This window comes from Cucumis melo, chromosome 4, assembly GCF_025177605.1.
Source record: "Cucumis melo cultivar AY chromosome 4, USDA_Cmelo_AY_1.0, whole genome shotgun sequence".
Taxonomy (NCBI): domain Eukaryota; kingdom Viridiplantae; phylum Streptophyta; class Magnoliopsida; order Cucurbitales; family Cucurbitaceae; genus Cucumis; species Cucumis melo.
In genome coordinates this window covers 15,187,211-15,194,685 of record NC_066860.1, presented here as the reverse complement: position 1 = coordinate 15,194,685, position 7,475 = coordinate 15,187,211, and positions in this window count along the sequence as shown.

Below are 7,475 nucleotides of genomic sequence, written 5' to 3'. Positions count from 1 at the left end.
TCCTTCGGTCTTAAGCACCTACGGGACCGCCGGCCGTCTCTGTCTCTACCACCAGCAGCGCCTCCTTCCTCGTGCGTCGTCCGAGAATCGCCGCCGCCCTCGTTCGCCGGAAGATAATAAACCAACCGTGGCTGTCGTTTTTCATCCAACCCGACCCGGTTCCAAGCTGACCCGACCCGAACCCGTTTCCAGTCCGAGCCACACAAATCCGGGTGAGCCGAGTTGAGTAAGCCGAGCAGAGTGAGCCGTACCCGAGCCGCGAGCCGTACCCGAGCCGCCATCCTTGTCCGAGCCGAGCCCTAAGCCGAGCGAGCCGCGAGCCGAACCAAGCCGAGCCGCGAGCCGAGTGAGCCGAGCCGCGAGCCGAACCAAGCCGAGCCGAGCCGAGCCGAGCCGAGCCGAGCCGAGCCGAGCTGAGCCGAGCCGAGCCGAGCCACCTAAGCCTTCTTTCCTTCACTTCGGTTCACGGTGAGTCTTCGGTAAGGATTGTTTTGATGAATTCCCTAATGTTACCTCGTCCGATTCGAGTTTGAATGTTGGATTAAGATATGGCCCTACTTTTCTCTCTTGAAGGTAGTACAGAGTTGACGCTTAAGTTCTCGGGTTCCGCGGCAGACCTGGTTGGAGATAGTTTCCTTTCCTTGGGTAAGTCAACGGATAACCTTTTAAAACAACCGCTACTAACGTCATCAACTAAAACCGTTGTGTTTTCGTTTAGGTTGATCTGTTGAGCGTGGATTCAATCGAGGGGCATAACCGAGTATCAGGTAAGGGTTTTCCTACTACTGGACCCCGAGTCCAGGCTAAAACCGTAGTAATCCACAGGGGATTACACGTTAGTGACTGTACTGAATATCTGTATGCAAGTTGACTGTTAAGTACTGATACTATATTTTGTCTGATGAAAATATACTGTGACTGCTATTTGTGGATTGAGAATTTATGTTGATGAACCCTAAAGTTACGGTTCAGTATGTAGTAAGACACTGGTCTGGATGTGGTTCATGGAATTTGGACGGGGATGGACCGTGAGTCCGGTTTTGGTTGGTTAGTCGATTGGACCTAGGGTTTTCCCTATTGGTGTGCGAATCGGTAATGCATATAGCAACGGAGGGTGTAGATGTTTAAACTTATACTATCTGACTGATAAAGCCTATGGCGGGACTGTGATATGAATGCCGTTGAGATGTGATTGATGTAGACAGTTTAGTTTGGACTGAGGGGTAACGGTTAGCTTCATCTATGGGGTAGTGTGCCTTACGGATATGTGCATCCTTCGGGAGCACTAGACTGATATGTGCATCCTTCGGGAGCACAAGACTGATATGTGCATCCTTCGGGAGCACTAGACTGATATGTGCATCCTTCGGGAGCACAAGACTGATATGTGCATCCTTCGGGAGCACTAGACTGATATGTGCGTCCTTCGGGAGCACTAGACTGATATGTGCGTCCTTCGGGAGCACTAGACTGATATGTGCATCCTTCGGGGGCACTAGACTGATATGTGCACCCTTCGGGAGCACTAGACTGATATGTGCACCCTTCGGGAGCACTAGACTGATATGTGCATCCTTCGGGAGCACTAGACTGATATGTAGGGTACCCCCGAATAGGAAGTTAACTGTTGTCCCCTAACGGGCCCAGTAGTGGGTCCCTTACTGGGTATGTTTATACTCACCCTTTCTCTTCTTTAACTTTTCAGGTAGGGGTACAGCGAGGGGCAGACCGACGAGAGGCAGGAAGGATGCGTGAAGGCCATATGGACGCGTCCGGTTTTCTTTTCGCTTCCGCTATGTATTTTGTCAGAATATTTTGACTGTGATTTTGGACTGGTGACTTGACATTTTATTTTGTGGTTTTTCTTGAATTATTTAAAATAGGGTCCGAAACTGTCTTTTGTAAGGTTTATACTGTTTTAATGAATCGTATCTGGTCCGTTTTAAAATTTTATGTTGAATGGTCGAGTTTTGGTATTTGGTAGTGACCTCAGCTTAGTCCGGAAAAGTTGGGTCGTTACAACTCTAATAGACAAAGTTAACATAACGCCTATCCATAGCATGTAAAATATCATAAAAATCATAAACATGATATGAATATTAATCATAACGTCCTTAAATCATGTGATTAATATATCATGCATCATCATCGACGTAAATCAGTCATCACATCAACATACTACCAGTATAAATATAATATCAGTCATCATCAGTTCGAAGGTCTAGTAGTAGAATCTCTTACTTGGAGATTTCGGCCAAACAAAGTACTCCCTAGCTAACAATAAAAATTATCTAATTAATTTAATCCTAATCATAAAAGAAAATTTCAGTATCTTAATTAATAAAATTAGCAGTTGGCTATCATAAAAAAAATCTCCCAAATTAATTAACTTAAAAAAAATGGGGTTGAAACTAATTCAACCTTGATTGGGAAAAATCAAAGATTTAATCTTAAAAAAAATTAGCCAATTGAACCTTTAAAGAAACCCTAATTAGATCCAAAATTAAATTAACAAATTTAATTTCATTAGCTTACCAAGGTTACTCAAATGAAGGTTGAAAAATTCTCTTAACCTTGATGGAAAAATTCATCACTTTAAGGGGTTGTTTGGCCCACGGAGTGAAGTAAAGAGGAGTGAGCTATAATAGCCCACTCCATGTTTGGCCCACGTATTATGCAATAACCAAATGATTAGAGTTATTTAAAAAATAACCCTAATCCTTCACTATTCTCTTCTTTGCGAAGTTGATTCCACTTCGTCTGCATACTGCTTCTCATTCCCTCTCAACTCCACTTTCCACTTCGTTTTTCACGATCCACTTCGTCTCCTTCTCCATGATCAACTTCGTCTTCCTTCTTCCAAATCGTTTTTGAGGTTATTGTTCTGTGATTCCCCTTGCCGCTCATTCTTCTTCGCAGCTCATTCTTTTATCATTGTTGCTCATTCTTCCCCTTTGCGGTCGCTCCAACCTTCTACCTAATATATTTTCCTTTTGGCCATCATTCGGTTGTAGTCCTTCACAGGTCCAACGTAACTTGGTTGTTAGGGTTTGTGGACTTTTGTTTGGAGCTTGGTAGGGGTTTTGCGCGGATATGAGCAAGGTTAGGGTTCGAAAAGAGTATGGTAGGGATGAAAATTTCCCATCCCTTATCACGATTTGTATCACTTCTCTTTGTTATTTTAGAAAAGCCGATGATGAGGTCCCTTTGTTTTTACTAATTTATTCATGAAATTTTGTGATTCTTTGTATGTTCTTGAAGCCGATGATGAGGTCTCTTTCTTTGTTTCATAGATTTATATTGTTCTTTGTATGTTCTTGAAGCTGATTGGTGCCAGATTATATTTTTGATTCGAGGGGTATCCGATTGGTCTTTTTTTTTTCTACCATGTGATCTGATTTCTTTTGCTTTATGTATTTTGTGATCATTGTGATAATTAGTCTTCTATTGTAAATTTTTTTCTCCATGTACTCTATGTGCTGAAGCTGATTGATCTCTGTTTATTCTAATATGTGACCATCTGAGGCTGATTTTTCCTTTGCTTTGTATTTTGTGACCAATGTGATTCTTGTTCTTGTATTGTAATTAATCTTCACCATGTATTTCATATGTTGTATTGAATTGGTCTTGTATTGTAATTAAATTTCACCATATAATTCATCTGTTGAATTGAATTGGTCTATGTTTTTCCTAATATTTGAACATCTGAGGTTGAATTATTTTGCTTGCTTTTCTGTGATCATTTGGGCTTCTATTTCATTATGTTTTGTCATTCTTTGAAGAAAAACAAAGTGTATTATTATCCATAAATAAAGAGGCACATGATCAATATTTTTCTGTAACTCTTGAGTTGTTGTGTGAACTAGTTACCTTATGAATTAGGTTCATTACATCATTGCCATATCTCTTGTTTTTTGGATTAATATCTTGACTGATGTTAGGGTTGGGTTAAGACATATCCCTGTTTTCATGGATTTTTTTTATACTGTTTTGATTCTCTACAAAGTCACTATTGCACTTCAACTTTTTTTAACATCTTCCCATGCACTTCCTGGTCAACATCTTGAAATGTGTTATGTACTTTTTATTTGGTAGTTTTGGATCAACATCATGGATTTTTTCACCCAACCATTATAAATGGTCTCAATTTAAATCAAGTATTATTCAACCTCATTCCATATCTGTTTTCTGATCATTCCTTGGTAGGCTTCTTTGTTTTCCACTTATGTTTGCTCTCCAATTGTTTAGTATAAACATAATTACATAGCAACTTTTTTGTCATTCTCTATTATGCATTTGGTCTTGATCCCTCTCTGTTTTCTTATATTCCTTGCATTTGCTTGGCACTGATTAAGGCTGGACCATTTCTTTTGTAGTTGTGTTCTATATTTTCTGTCTGTCTGTTCTGTTTGTATGTAAAACATATTCCCCTCTGTTTTGCATGTTTTATTTCCACTTGATTTGTTCTAGTGAAAATTAATAAAGGCATAAAATAGGACATTGAACTTTTATAAATGAATCAATTGTGTCTTTCCTTTAAATTTTTATTTTAAAATTATTGAAGTTCATATATAATTTTAGAAAATTGCATCAGACGAAAAAAAATTAGAAAAAATAAGCAGTTCATAGTACCTCTTTTTTGCATATTGTAAATCAGACAAATATGACAAGTAATTAGATATATCGTATGATTATCAAAGGGCTATCCGTTTTCAAATTTGTTACTTTTGTAATTTAGAAAATGTAGTGACATGAGGCTCTATTATCATAAATTTTTTTTGCTATTTTTGCAAACGTCCCTATGATTTTTTTGCACATTATGCGATTTTTGGGATTGATGTTTAGTATTTGAAAAATTGATTGAATCTCTAAGTACTTTAAAAATGGCATAAATCTTTAGATACTTTAAAGAATCCACCATATTTCTCTAATTAGTTTTAAAACATACAATATTCATCCAAAAAAATCCGAGTGAGAGAATGAAAAGATTGGGAAAGAAAGCAAGTTAAATATGCGAGTCGATTTAAGTTTTTTTTTTTTTTTGGGAGAAAAAGGAATAAAATTAGCTTTAATTTGATTATGTTTGTGTTGAGATAAAAGGATATAATAAATTAGTAAGATTTCTTTGTTATTTATTGATTTAATTAATATGATAAATTTAGAATCTAGTCATCTAAATATAAAAGTCATCTCATCCTTTTTGTAGAGAGCTGACAGACGACAAACACCAAAATATGGTATTTTTAAAAGTTCAATGACCAAAAGAAAATAAATCAAAAAGTTTAAAGATAAAAATAGAACTTTCATATAAATCTTAATCGTAACTTGGGTAATTTTATATATAGTTGATGATTAAAAAGAAAAAACTCATATATTATATTCATAAATTATTTAAAGGATATGTATTAACTATATAATTTTTAGAATTGATTTAGGATGTACTATTATTTATTTAAGATAAAAAATAAAATTATAATTACACATGAACTATTTGTTGTCTTTTCAGATTCTCACCTCTATATTATTTAAGAGATAAAAAGACACTACACGAAATAGAGGGTCTCTCGACACCTAAAAAGCATCGGCATATATAGCCAAATGCGATAGGAAAGGATCTCCTAACACATATGACACCATCGGGGGGTAAGTTAGGATTATCGCTCGGGGGAGGAATTTTCGATGCATGGATGAAACGCGATGGAAATAACTTACTCTTGATGCCTCAATTCCCGATAGATTGAAGCCCGTAAAAAAAAGGTAGGTCTCGACGTACTCATTTCGAAGTCGAGGGTAAGGAGTGCCCGACGTGGCGTAGAGAACGCCTTTCCCGACGTTGTGCTTACAGATCGACGACATTGTGCGTCGGGAGATTTTTTTTATACTTTTTTCCAATTATTATGCTCAATTTTAAGGTTTTCTCATCGCAGGTGAGGAAAAATTATGAAAAAGGTTTTCTCTCTCACGCATTTCTAGAACCTGAAATTGATGTACATGAATATAAATTCTCAAATAAGATATATCAATTCTCAAATTAATGTACGATATATACCTGAGCTCTGAACCAACCAGAAAATACTCATTGATTTCTTCTATATAAGTCAGAAGCATTTTGAGCTTATTGATAACATATCAACCTCAAGTGTTTCCTAAAGATAATTGTGAGATCGTGTTGTCAAGACAATAACAAAGACTTAAAATAATGAGTGATGACTGGTATAACCAATTTTTTTCTTAGAGAAAAAATATATATTATTAGTCTCTTTGGTTGGTTGAATGTAGATAAATGATATGTTTTGTACATTTTTAAATTATGTCTTTTTCTCTTGTAAATTAACATTGATACTAATAATGGTTATGTGAAATATTGAATTTGTCTGTATATTAAAAGGAGGAAAGTAGCTTTGTTGTAATATGTTACGTCAAAATGTTAACCGTGCATTTGAAACAAACTTTCCCAGCTAATTTGTTTACTGTTAACAAAATTTTATGATGCAATTCAAACTAAATACACCTAAAAAAAGATAGAAAATAATTTACCTCGATATAAATATTCACATTTTGAGTACGTTGTTACAAACAATTGTAGCCAAAACTTTATTTTTATTCGTCTCTCACATCATCAAAAATGGCGATATTCAAACAAAACATGGTCGTTTTTATTGGAATTCTTTTGTTTAGCATGAACTTAGTTGAAATTGCATGTGCAATTAGAGGTATCAAACATGATCTTCTTAAAGAAGACATCAAAGTTGTATGTAATCCAAAAGATCTTCCAATATCGAAGCTACATTATGGTGCTAACAAATATGGAGAGTACAATACAATTGATTTTTGCAAACATATACAAGACGATGACCATTACAGAATTCACGGAGATGAAGTAAGAAACAAGGTTGTTGATAGTCCAAAGAAGATTAAAGAAGATAAAGATCATATTATTCGTACTCAACCATATATTGTTTGAAATTAAGTGGTAAGTTGATTAAAATTTATTTTAATATAATGTATTTCTTTTAAGAATGTAATTTTAATCAAATATTCTACTTGTTTTCTATTAAATCAATGAAAAACATCAAAACTTTTAATGAAAGACATTAACTTAAGAGTCAACTTTACCATTATTTCTAGATTTAATTGTATTTTAAAATTTTGAGAATGGTATCCTTCCGAAGAAAAATTAATAAAGAATCAAAGGTGGGCATTCAACTTTTGTAAATGAATGGACTCTGTCCTTCCATTAAAATTTTATTTTCATATATAATTTTTGCACATGCATATGAATTTTGGGATTGATTTTAATATATAAAAAATTATCAAATCTCTAAATACCTTTTATTATACTAGTAAATAAACACGTGCGATGCACGTAAAGATCACATGCGAAAAAATTATAATTTTATAAAATTGGAACAATCATTTTACACTATAAGAAATATCAGTTACGATAGCATAAAAAAAACGTTACCTTTGACTTT